General features: G+C 45.6%; 1 long non-coding RNA gene across 1 annotated transcript in view; it reads right to left on the bottom strand.

Moving 5' to 3' along the window:
* The window catches only part of LOC129075194 (uncharacterized), a 32468-nt gene extending 21092 nt beyond the window's left edge, over positions 1-11376 (bottom strand). Inside the window, exon 1 of the long non-coding RNA XR_008529609.1 lies at positions 11184-11376. This is a non-coding gene — a long non-coding RNA (uncharacterized LOC129075194). The remainder of the gene's footprint in view (positions 1-11183) is intronic.
* Between the last annotated feature and the right edge of the window lie 1350 nt (positions 11377-12726).

Here is a 12726-nt window from a genome sequence, read left to right as displayed (position 1 = left end):
AAAAGAGAAGTAACAACTGACACTACAGAAATGCAAAGGATTATATGAAAATACTATGAACAACTATGTACCAACAAATTGGACAATCTGGAAGAAATGAACAAATTCCTAGAAACATGCAATCTTCCAAAATTGAATCAAGAAGAAACAGAAATCTCAACAGACCAATCGCAGGTAATGAAATCCAAGAAATAATAAAAAATCTTCCAATAAACAAAAGCCCTGCACCAGATGACTTCACAGGTGAATTTCACTAAACATTTAAAGAAGAACTAACACCTATCTTTCTCAAACTATTCCAGAAAATTCAAGATAGGATAAAACTCCCAAGCTCATTTTATGATACTAGCATTATCATAATTCCAAAACCAGATAGACACTACAAAGAAAGATAATTATAAGCCAACATCCCTGATGAACACAGATGCAAAAATCCACAACAAAACATCAGCAAATTGAATTCAGCTATATATTAAAAATATTATACACCATGATCAAGTGGGATTTATTCCTAGGATGCAAGTTTGGTACAATGTCCACAAATCAAATAATGTGATACACCACATAAACAAAATAAAGGGGGAAAAAGCACATGACCCTATCAATAGATGCAGAAAAGGCATTTGACAAAATCCAGCACCTGTATATGATAAAAATTCTCAGCAAAATGGGAATAGAAGAAACATATCTCAACATAACAAAGGCCATATATAACAAATCCAAAGCCAACATCATACTCAGTGAGGGAAAAAACTAAGAACATTTCCCTTAAGGTCAGAAACAAGACACAGATGCCCACTTCTACCACTCTTATTCAACATAGTACAGGAATCAGACAAGAAGAAATAAAAGGCATACAAATTGGAAAGGAAAAAGTAAAACTGTCATTATTTGTAGATGACATATACTGTATATAAAAAAACCCTAAAAATTCCACAAAAAGCTAGAATAAGTAAATTCAGTAAAGTAGCAAGAAACAAACATCCAGAAATTGGTTGCACTTTTTTACACCAATAATGAACTATCAGAAAGAGAAACTAAGAAAACAATCCCATTTACAGTTGCATCAAAAAATTAAATACCTTGGAATAAATTTAACCAAAGAGGTAAGAGACCTGTACTCAGAAAATTATAAGACACTGAAGAAATTGAAGAAGATACAAATAAGTGGAAGCATATACTGTGTTCATGCATAAGAATTAACATTGTTAAAATGTCCATACTACCCAAAGCAACCTATAGATTCAACACATTTCCTATCAAAATACCGATGGTGCATTTCCCAGAACTAGAATAAATATTCCACAAATTTATATGGAACCACAAAAGACCCTGAATAGCCCCAACAATCTTGAGAAAGAAGAATAAATTTAAAGGCATCATGCTACCTGACATCAAACTATATTTCAAGTCTATAGTAATCAAGACAGCACGATACTAGCATAAAAATAGACACATAGATCAATGGAACAGAATAGAGAGTCCAGAAATAAACTCATGCCTATATGGTCAATTAATATTTGACAAAGGAGGCAAGACATACAGTAAAGACAGCCATTCAATATATGGTGTTGAAAAAACTGGACAGATACATGTAAAAAAAAAAAATGAAACTAGACCACCTTCTTACACCATATACAAGAATAAGTTTAAAATGGATTGAAGACTTAAATATAAGACTTGAAATCATAAAACTCCTAGAAAAAAACATAAGCAGTAAAATCTGCTCTCTCTCGGCAATATTTTTTCTGCTATATCTCTTTGGGCAAGGGAAACAAAAGAAAAAAATAAACACATGGGACTACATGAAATTAAAAAGCTTTTGCACAGCAAAGGAAACCACCAATAAGATGAAAAGACAGCCCACAGAGTGGGCAAAGATATTTGCCAATGATACATCTGATAAGGGGTTAATTTCCAAAATTTATAAAGAACTCACTCAACACCAACAAAAAACAATCCAATCCAATTGAAAACTGAGCAAAGGACCTGAATAGACACTTCTCCAAAGAGGACATACAGATGGCCGATAGACATATGAAAAGATGTTCACTGTCACTAATCATCAAATAAATTCAAATTAAAACCACAATGAGATATCACCTCACACCTATCAAAGTGGTTATCATCAATAAATCAATAAACAACAAGTGTTGGCAAGGATGTGGAGAAAAGGGAACCCTTGTGCACTGTTGGTGGGAATGCAGATTGGTGCAGCCACTGTGGAAAGCAGTATGGAATTTCCTCATAAAGTTAAAAATGGATCTGCCTTATCACCCAGTGATTCCATTTCTGTGTATATACATATGAAGAAACCCAAAACACCAATTCAAAAGAATATATGCTCCCCTATGTTCATTGCAGCATTATTTACAATAGCCAAGATATGGAAGCAACCCAAGTGACCATCAATAGAGGAGTAGATAAAAAAGTGGTGGTACATATATACAATGGAATATTACTCATCCATAAAAAAGAATAAAATTTTACTATTTGTTATAGCATGGATGGACCTTGAGGGTATTATGCTAAGTGAAATAAGTCATACAGAAATAGACAAATACCATATGATTTCACTTATATGTGGAATCTAAAGAACAATATAAACAAAACAGATACAGACTCATATATACATAGAACAGACCGATGGCTGCCAGAAGGGAGGGGGTTGGAAGACTGGGTGAAAAAGGTGAAAGGATTGAGAAGTACAGATTGGTAGTTACAAAGCAGTCATGAGATGTAAAGTACAGCAAAGGGAATATAGTCAATAATGTAATAACTATGTATGGTGCAGCCGGGTACTGGAAATATCACAGGGGACACTTTGTAAAGTCTGATTATTTAACCACTATGCTGTACACCTAAAACTAATACAAAAAAATATTGAATGTAAACTGTAATTGAAAAATAAATAAAATTTTTAAAAACTATAATGATGTACCATCTCACACCTGTTAGAATGGCTATTATCAACAAAACAAGTAATAACAAGTGTTGGAGACACTGTGGAGAAAAAGGGACTCTCATTCACTGCTGGTTGGAATGTAAACTGGCACCAAGAGACACTATGGAAAACGGTACGGCATTTCCTCCGAAAATTAAGAATACAGTTACTGTATGACTTAGTAACTCCTCTGATTATCTACCTGAAAAATTTCAGAACGTTTAGTTGTAAAGATATATGCACCCCTATGTTCATCACAGCATTATTTATGGTGGCCAAGACATGGAAAAAAACCAAAGTATCCCTCAATAGATGATTGGATAAAGAAGATGCTGTACATATATACAACAGGATACTACTCAGCCATAAGATGAAACACTGCCATTTGTGTAAACTTCCAGCCAAGATGGCAGCATAGGTAGGAACACTTTGCCTCTTTGCACAACCAAAAAAGGATAGCAACAAATTTAAAAACAAAAAAATAACCATAACTGCCAGAAAATCAATCTGTACGGAAGTCTGACAACCAAGGAGCTAAAGAAGAAACATCTGTCCAGACTGGTAGGGAGGCAGAGACAGGCAGCCAGGTCAGCGAGGATGCATGGCAAGGCAGCAGCTGGAGGACCAGATGGGCTAGACGGCAGCTGGCAGTCCCACATTTGCATGCGGATAAACTGGGAGGAACAGCTGGGGAGTGAGACAGACCACACAATCCAGAGTCCAGTGCTGGAAAAGAAAGCCTCCAAAACTCTGGCTGTAAAAATCTGTGGGGGATACAGCAGTGTGAGAAACTCCCAGCCTCACAGGAGAGTTTGTTGGATAGACCCACAGGGTCCTAGAATGTACACAAAACTACCTTCCCAGGAATCAGCACCAGAAGGGCCCAATTTACTTGTGGGTAGCAGGAGAAGTGAATGAAAGTTAGTAAAGAGCCAAGCAAGCAGCATTGTTCCCTCTTGGACCCCCCCCACACACACACACACAGAGTCACAATGCAGCAACCTGTGTCGCCCCTTCCTGGTGAATACCTAAGGCTCCGCCCTTCCAACATAACAGGTACACTGAGACAAAGAAATACAGCCCGAATTAAAGAAAAGATCAAAGCTCCAAAAATAGAACTAAGCAATGAACAGATAGCTAACTTATCAGATGTACAGTTCGAAACATCAGTAAGCAGGGTGCTCACAGAAATGGTTGAATATGGTCGCAAAATGGAGGAAAAAAATGAAGGCTACGCAAAGTGAATGAAGAAAAATATACAGGGAACCAACAATCAAGGGAAGAAAACCGGGACTCAAATCAATGATTTGGAGCAGAAGGAAGAGATGAACGTTCAACCAGAACAAAATGAAGAAACGAGAATTCAAAAAAAAAAAAAAAAAAGGAGAGGCTTAGGAACCTCTGGGACAACTTGAAACGATCCAACATCCGAATCATAGGGGTACCAGAAGGAGAAGAGGAAGACCAAGGAATTGAAAACGTATTTGAAATAAATAATGAAGGAGAACTTCCCAATCTGGCCAAGGAAATAGACTTCCAGGAGATCCAGGAAGCTCAGAAGAGTCCCAAAGAAGTTGGACACAAGGAATCATGCACTAAGGCACATCATAATTAAGTTACCCAAGATTAAAGATAAGGGGAGAATCTTAAAAGAAGCAAGAGAAAAGAACACAGTTACCTGCAAAGGAGTTCCCAGTTCCCATAAGACTATGAGCTGATTTCTCAAAAGAAACCTTGCAGGCAAGAAGGGGCTGGCAAGAAGTATTCAAAGTCATGAAAGGCAAGGACCTACATCCAAGATTACTCTATCCAGCAAAGCTATCATTTAGAATGGAAAGGCAGATAAAGTGGTTCCCAGATAAAGCAAAGTTAAAGAAGTTCATCATCATCAAGCCCTTATTATTTGAAATGTTAAAGGGACTTCTCTAAGAAAAAGATCAGAAACCATGAACAGTAAAATGATAACAAACTCACAACTATCGACAACTGAACCTAAAACAAACACAAAATAAACAAACTAAGCAAACAACTAGAACAGGAACAGAATCACAGAACTGGAGATCAGAGGGGAGAGGGAGGGGGGCCAATGGGGGAAAAGGTACAGGGAATAAGAAGCATAAATAATAGGTACAAAATAGACAGGGGGAGGTCAATAATAGTATAGGAAATGGAGAAGCCAAAGAACTTATATGTATGAACCATGGACATGAACTAAGGGGAGGGGGGCTGCTGTTGGGAGGGGGGATGCTGGTGGGAGGGGGGTGCAGGGCAGAGGGGAATAAAGGGAAGAAAAAGATGGGACAACTGTAATAGCATAATCAATAAAATAAATGTTATTAAAAATAAAATAGAAATACCTCCATTTGTAACAACATGGACAGATCTTGAGTCTATCATGCTAAGTGAAATAAGTCAGACAAAAAATCAAGAACCATATGATTTCACTCGTATTGGGATATAAAAATGAAAGCAATAAATTAACAAGATGAACAAACAAAAACTTCATAGACACAGACAGCAGTGTGGTCGTTATTAGAGGGGAAGGAAGATGGGGGGGTTAGTAAAGGATAAAGGGGGTCATATATGGTGGAGGAAGGAGATGTGACTTTGGGTGGTAAACACACAATGCAATATACACATGGAGTATTATAGACTAGTACAATTGAAACCTACATAATTTTATTAACCACTGTTGTCATACATAAAGCAGTCATGCCAGAAATGCACCTTGACCCTCCTTGTCTCCCTGAGTTCAGGAAATAAGTCTCCCCTGAAGGGGCCCCCTTGCCCCAGGCTGAGAGGACCTCATCACTAGAGCTATGAGATCCAGGGCCCAAGAGCTCATTGCCTTTTTATTAACTTACTTTAGATTCCTTGCTGATAAATAATACCCAGACATTGCTTAGATTCCTTACTAATAGAGTGCTTTTCGGGGGTCTTGTCAGTTCTTCAAATTTATTGTGGTAGGTCTTTTGTTTTGTTTTTGTCTAAAAAGATATAAATTACTATCTGGTTCCTCATTTCTCTGAGCATCATCGATGAGCTCCTGTGCACAAACATTAAATTGCTTTTTCTTCCTCCTGTTAATCTGGTTCTGTGTTTCTTTGAGAGCCCAAGGCCCTAGCTGGCCCACACCCAGCCCCTCCCAAGGCTCCCATAATGCCCGGGGCCAGAGACGCCTCCTAGCAAAAGCCTCCTTGGGAAAATGGAAATGGTACCTTCCGCAGAGGGCTAATCCCACCTTCAGAAGTGCCTGGATTACAGGAGGATGTGACTGCCCAGTGCCCCAGAGCCTTGAGGAAGTGATATGGGTGACCTCACTTCCTCCTTCTCTGACTACTCAGGGAGCCTGGGGACCTGATCCTGACTTGAACAGGCAGTCACCAGCGATAGGCACGCCCCCACCGCAGGTGCTGCGGCTCCCGGGAGGGCAGTCCCCCAGAGGGCAGAGGGTGCTGTGTGGCTGCCTGCCTCTGCCACCTCTCTGGTGGAGGTGGGCGCTCCCGGCCCAGCCCAGCTGGCCGGGCTTTTAGCTGTTGGCCGAGCCTTCAGGGAGGCCCTAAACAGGGCCTCCGCGCCACTGCAGATTCCTGGGCTGTCCCTAACAGGCTTGTCGTTTGGTCTGGCCAGTGGCTCAGAGGCAGTGGCCTCATATGAGGCAGGCCCACCTGAAGCGCCCAGATATGGAAGGAATTAGAGGCCCCACGTCCTGTCGCTGTCCCTCGTGGTTTAACACACACACTCGCTGCTCTGAGCGAGTAGTGTCGCTGACTCCCTCCCTGAGCCCTCCGCATACTGCCCAGGACAGACCCTTCTCACCAGCTTGCAAAGTGGGCCCACACAACCTCAGTTCATTAGGGATTTCATGCCTTAACAATCTGGGCAGCAGCCAAGGTTGTGACAGAGAAGTATACTCCCTGCTTCCAAACGAAACAGCGGTGGCTATCCAGATGGGGCGCAGTCCCCGGGAGACCAACTGCACTCCTGTCGGTGGGTTGATTTCCTTGGCCACTGACCCCTTCTGCTGGGGTTCCCAGACACGCTGTCACAACCATAGATACCTAGATGGGACTCCTCTTGGCGATTCCCACCCGTAATTCCTCCCCAAAACAGGTCTTCTCTGTCCTTATGACTTTGACTCTTGTTCCCTGTGGATCACTAGACGTTAGGGACCCTGACTAAGGCACTCACCCTGCCTCTCAGGAGGCTTGGCAGTGGGCTCTCTGACACAACATTCCTTAGAACTTCCATCTCAGCCGTCCCTCCCCCACCTTTGCAGCAGCTGGCCTCATCAAGTGACAGAACCAGCTTTTTATTTTTTTATTTTTAGAACCACCTTAAAAAAAAAAAAAAAAGGTTTAGAGAGAGGGGAAGGGAGAAAGAGAAGGAGAGAAACATCGATGTGAGAGAGAAACATGGATTGGTTCTCTCCTACACCCCCAACCAGGGATCTGGTCCCCAACCCAGGCATGGGCCTTAACTGGGAACTGAACTGGTGACCCTTCAGTTTGTGGGATGACACCCAACCCAGTGAGCTACACCAGCCAGGGTTTAGAACCACCTTTTTAAAGAGGCTCTCCTTAAAGTTACTTTCGGTCAAGTGGTCCCCTAAATGGATTTTGCCCCAGGCCCTCGTCTTGCTTTATTCACTCTTGCTCCCTGAGCCTTTGTATTCCATGTACCAATTATGAGACCCCTCCAAGTTCCACTTTTGGTCGCCTCTGGCCATCCTCAAGTTTTTCCCCTGCAAGATGCTGTTTCTTATGTTGTCCTCTTCCCGATTCCACTTCCCCTTCCACTATGATTTCCGCCATCACCTCACCATCTCCTTCACTCTGGCGCCCTGATGGAGGGTAGATAGTCCAATGTGATCCCCTCATCACTGAACGCCCCCCCAGGCCAAAAGCCCACCCAGTGAGCATGAGGGCATTTCTATGGAAACCCTGACACCGGTGAGGATGCCCCAAGGGGAGCCCCCCCCACGCCGGGCTCTCTCCCCGAAGCTGGCGGCGACAGGGGCTGGCTAATGAACTCAACTCCCTGCTAGTCTACAGAAGTGGAAGCCGCCGTCCCGCGACCATCCCGTGGCACTGTCTGGGTGTTCGGGAGACAAAAAGAAGCTACTTGGTAGACGTGAGCCCTATTAGGAGATGAAAGCTACGAATTGCAGTCTTACATTCAAGTAAGAAAACCAACATAAATAGGGCCGTTTCAAAATGGAGTGGGAGCCACCGCTCCAGGGAAAAGGCCCATCGTGTTCCTTGAGTTTTGGAGTGTTTACCTGGGGCAAAATAACCTTTGCACGGGGCCAGAGCAGCACTGTCCTCCAAACAACTGTTTGCTGAGCTAACAGGGACGCTGAACTCTTGACCACAAGGACTGATGATTATGGACATTCTTTATAATGAATCAACAGTTAAATAGAGCTAGAGCAAAACTGGTCTTGGTAGCACCAATAGAAATTTCTTCCTTCTAGTCATGTAACTAACTCCCTTCCCTTTCCCGTGAGAGCTCTTTTCTTTCACCCCATCATTGGAACATTATCTGGGTTTCTGCCTGAGTCAGTCCTTCCCCAATAGCTATTCTTTGATCTCAGATAAACGCTAGTTGCTTATCACTTTGGTTCCTTATTTATAGGTTAACAAAACCCACAACTTTCTCCCCCACTCAGAGGTTAGTTATCAACCAATAGCTCAGCTGGAAGGAGCCCAACTCAAGGTCATCAAATGTCTATGCTCTGTGTGGCTGTGGCTCTTCTCAGGGCTTGGTTCGGCCTGGGTGATGGGGCGCGGGTTCAGCCCGCGGGCCTTGCCCCCACACTGACCAGGGCTGGGACGGCACCGCGCTGGCCCACAGTTGCACCACAGGGTTGGAACTGGGGACGGTTGAGAGAGCGCTGTTGGAAAGGCTCAGGCCAGCATGCCACTGTCTCGGCAGCAAAGGGCCTTCTGGAGGCCATGTCTAAATGACATTTGTCCCTCTGATCTCTGTACAAATTGCTACAAGTTAACTAGCCCTATGATTGCCCCTCCAGGAAACCCATCTGGCCCTGACTAATGTGGCTCAGTGGGTTAGGCATTATCCTGGAAACCGAAAGGTCGCTGGTTCAACTCCCAGTTAAGTGCACATGCCTGGGTTGTGGGCCAGGTCCTGGGTTGAGGGTATGAAACAGCAGACTGATGTTTCACTCCTCTTTCTCCCTCCCTTCCTCTCTCTCTAAAAATAAAATGAAATCTTTTTTTTGAAAAAGAAAAGAAAAAAAGCACCATCTGGTGACTATACTCCCATGCTTATCCATTGTCCCGACCGTCTGTCCCAGGAATGCCAAAATAGCATCCATAAGACCTCACTTAGCCTGGCTGTACGCACGCCCAAATCATCATGTGTTCTGGGTGCGCTCCTCTGGGAATGAATGTGCCTCTGGTGACTCCAGAGGGCTCTCACTGTGTCCCGCTGGCAGCAGCCAGCTCAGCCCTCAGGGCATCTCCCGCCCCAGCCCATGACCAACACCCCACCTGGGTACCCACATGGGACAGTCACCTCCTCTCTCTAAAAATGAATAAATATTAAAAAACAAAAACAAAAACAAACTGCTGTGCCCACCACACGAGATGAAGAGCCAGGCCACCGTCCCCCATGACGCTTCCTTCATTTGAGACATCTCTGGGGGACTCAGCCAACTGGCCGCTGGCTCTTCCTTCCTGCACTTTAATTCCCATGGTGACACTTTACCCTTGCCAATAAAGAGTAAACTGGCAAAACCTTGGACCCACCCTTGACCACAATAAAAGCTGAACCGCAGGCCCACGCATTGCTACCAAGTTCCCAGTGATGCTGGTGCTGGGCCGAGCACCCCACTTTGAGAGCCCCTGCTTGAAGGGGTACAGCTCCTACGCCATAAAGCCCACGATCTAGTTGGAGATGATCAAGGAAACAGGTGAGCCCAGTGGAGAGCAATTAGTGTCTAACAGGGGATACTAACACGGTGCCCCGTGGGAGCAGGGAAGAGGGAGCATCTAATCTAGCTCTGGTTGAAGCAAAAAAAAAAAAAAAAGCAAGGCTGATACAAATGTGAGGTGCTGCAGAGTGCCATGTTTTTTATTGAAGCAACTCAGCCTGCTGGTCGCCCAGCCTTGATTTCTTCTCCTTGTGGAGCGAGCAGCGCCCCTGCCAGCAGCCCTTCCGTTCTGCCCCAGCATTGCTGGGCGGTATTCACCGTCGGCCTAACTCTGTAGGGCAGGACCCCAGCTGCCGCTCACGATGGTAACTGCAGCCACCAGGCCCCTGTTAGCTCAGGTGCCCAGCACACTGCGTGCATCACAGCTTTGTAGTGCCTCCTACCAACCGCCAGGCCTAGAGACGGGGCCTCAGGTGGGCCTCTGAGCCATACGGGGGCCCCTCTCACCAGCATGACCCTTCCTGCTTTGGCGGACGGCCGCGTCTTCCAGGCCTTCCTGTGGAACGGTCACCCACGGGCGTTCTGCCGCACCCGGCTCGCCCACTCTGCCTTGCCTCCCTCTCTGAGCCTTACCCCACCATCCCACACAGTGATTCTGGTATTTCTACCTCATTTAACATGGCCCAGGGCTGCTCACATGCTCCTTGGACTCATCCTGGCAACATGGTAAAACCCGCATCCTGGGTGAGTGCGCCCAATTCGGTAGACCCTTCCTTGTCCATATTAGGCTCCTCCCTGCCTTGATGGACGCTCTCAGCCTCCAGTCCCCACCATACTCTTTGGCCCCTGCCAGCCCTGGCTGCTCAGGCCTTGCAGCTTCCTCAGCAAAGGCTCTCCTTCCTCTCACCACAGGCCCCGCATGGCTGGGAGCGGAGATGGGGCTGACACTGGGGTACCTGTTGTTCTGCAGGGCCACGACCTTGGCACAGCAGACTGTCTAGGAAGAGGTTTAACCTTTGGAAGTTGGCAGCTCTGTGACTGGCTTCTGGACCCAGTTCTCAGCATTCCCCACTGTGTGGGCGACCGCAGGTGTGCTCCCAGGAAGGCTCTCTGCCTTCCACAAATACCTTCTAATAGCCCGCAGATCACTCTTTCTTTTTCTTTTCCTTTTCCCAAAGACTTCTTTATGCTTACCAACAGCCACACCATTCCACTGTCTCTGTAGTTTCTCCCTCCATATTTCTCCAGCTCCTAATATCTGGAACCCACAGGAGAATTCTCGTCTACCAGCACACCACCCCAGTTCTTCAGCGGTAGGAGATTTAACAATTTCATTGTTACCTTGTGTCAACGGTGAAGGGGTCCGCGTGGCCAGTGCTCTAACTCCAGACTCCCACCCTGGCACCCACTTGCTGGGATCCATGCCTGGTCCCAACGGCCACAGCTCATGCTCCCCAGGGAGCAGATTCGAGGTGAAGACTGGCGAGCAGAAAGTTTACCAGAGAGCACTGCCCGGTATAAACACCTGGGAGGGAGGGCGAGAGGAGGGGGAGCTGGGTTTCAACACAAGCCCAAGTTTGGGCTAGGAGACTGGGTGTTGTTTAAAAACCCCACTGCCCAATCAGGGACGTGGGCTGCGCAGGAAGGCGGCACGGCCCTGGTCAAGGCGATTCTCTTCAGCTGAGGAAGTCTGCGGGGAAGACGGGCAGCTGAGGGCTGTACACTGTCTCCGGGAGCGCTCACCCCAGCTTGTCACAGCGTCCACTAGACTATGGGTACAGATGCTGGCTGATGAGTGACCGGTGAATGGTGTGACATTCTCTGGATGTGAATGGTGAGCATCTTTTCTCATCGATCCAGATAATTCAGTGAATGAGGAAGCAAGGTTGTGTGCAGACAGAAGGTGGGGTGCACGTGTTGTGTCCGCCAAGGTCCAGCTCAGAACCAGAACGGGGGCAGCCTTGACAGGGCAGTTATGTGGGCCCTGTCCTGGGAGGGGTGTCTGTCCGTACACTGACACAGACTCTCTGTCAAACGTGGAACTTTTGGCTCACCTGTACTTTTCAGTATAAGACCAAAATGTTTTTAAAAGTATCTTTGAAACAACTTGGGTATGTAAGTCTACTTTTTCAACTGTAATTTTTATGAAATTTAAATGCAGATAAAGTATTCCTTATGAAGTTTAGTATCTTAACTGAGATATGTTATAAGTGCAAATTACACACTGGATTTCAAAGACTCAGTATGAGAAAAAGAATGTAAAATGTATCATTAATAATTTTAAGACGATGATTATGTGTTGAAATAATAATTGTGGATATGTGGAGTTAAATAAAATACATCAATAAAATAAATCACCTTTTTCTTTTTCCTTTTTCAGTAAGGCTACCAGGTGACTTCAAATTACTTACTTGGCTCACACTGTGTCCTTTGCGCAGCGCGGGGTTTAGAAGACAATGAGAGGTCAGGCACAGCCGTACGGTTTTCGCATTGGCCACCAGGTGGCAACCTTATCCCAGGACTGCGGTGTTCAGATACCAGAAGGCCGCCTTCCACAAGATCGGTCTTACCCACCCCCTCCGCCCAAGATCGCTCTTGAAGGAACTTTAGAGAGAAACATCAAGATGGGGAGAAAACTGAAAGATCCAGGAGAGGAGAGAATGATTTGAACCGGGGATGATGTTTGGTCGTCGCTGTGGGCTCCGCTGTGGGAGGATAGAATAGGGGAGGAACCGTCAGGATCCTTTCTGCTTCGCCCCCAGCTCCAGCGCTTTGGGGCAACGGGTGCCTGCCCCAGGCCCATCTGTGACCGCTGGTACAGGTGTCCTCAGAATAAATGGGGGTGCAGAAGCTCTGTGGTCAGGAAAACTGCCCCCCCCCCGCC

Source organism: Pteronotus mesoamericanus, unplaced genomic scaffold (genome assembly GCF_021234165.1).
Source record: "Pteronotus mesoamericanus isolate MK-2021 breed Mesoamerican mustached bat unplaced genomic scaffold, CSHL_Meso_final contig_52, whole genome shotgun sequence".
In the NCBI taxonomy this organism is placed as follows: domain Eukaryota; kingdom Metazoa; phylum Chordata; class Mammalia; order Chiroptera; family Mormoopidae; genus Pteronotus; species Pteronotus mesoamericanus.
This window is presented reverse-complemented; position numbering and strand designations above follow the sequence as displayed.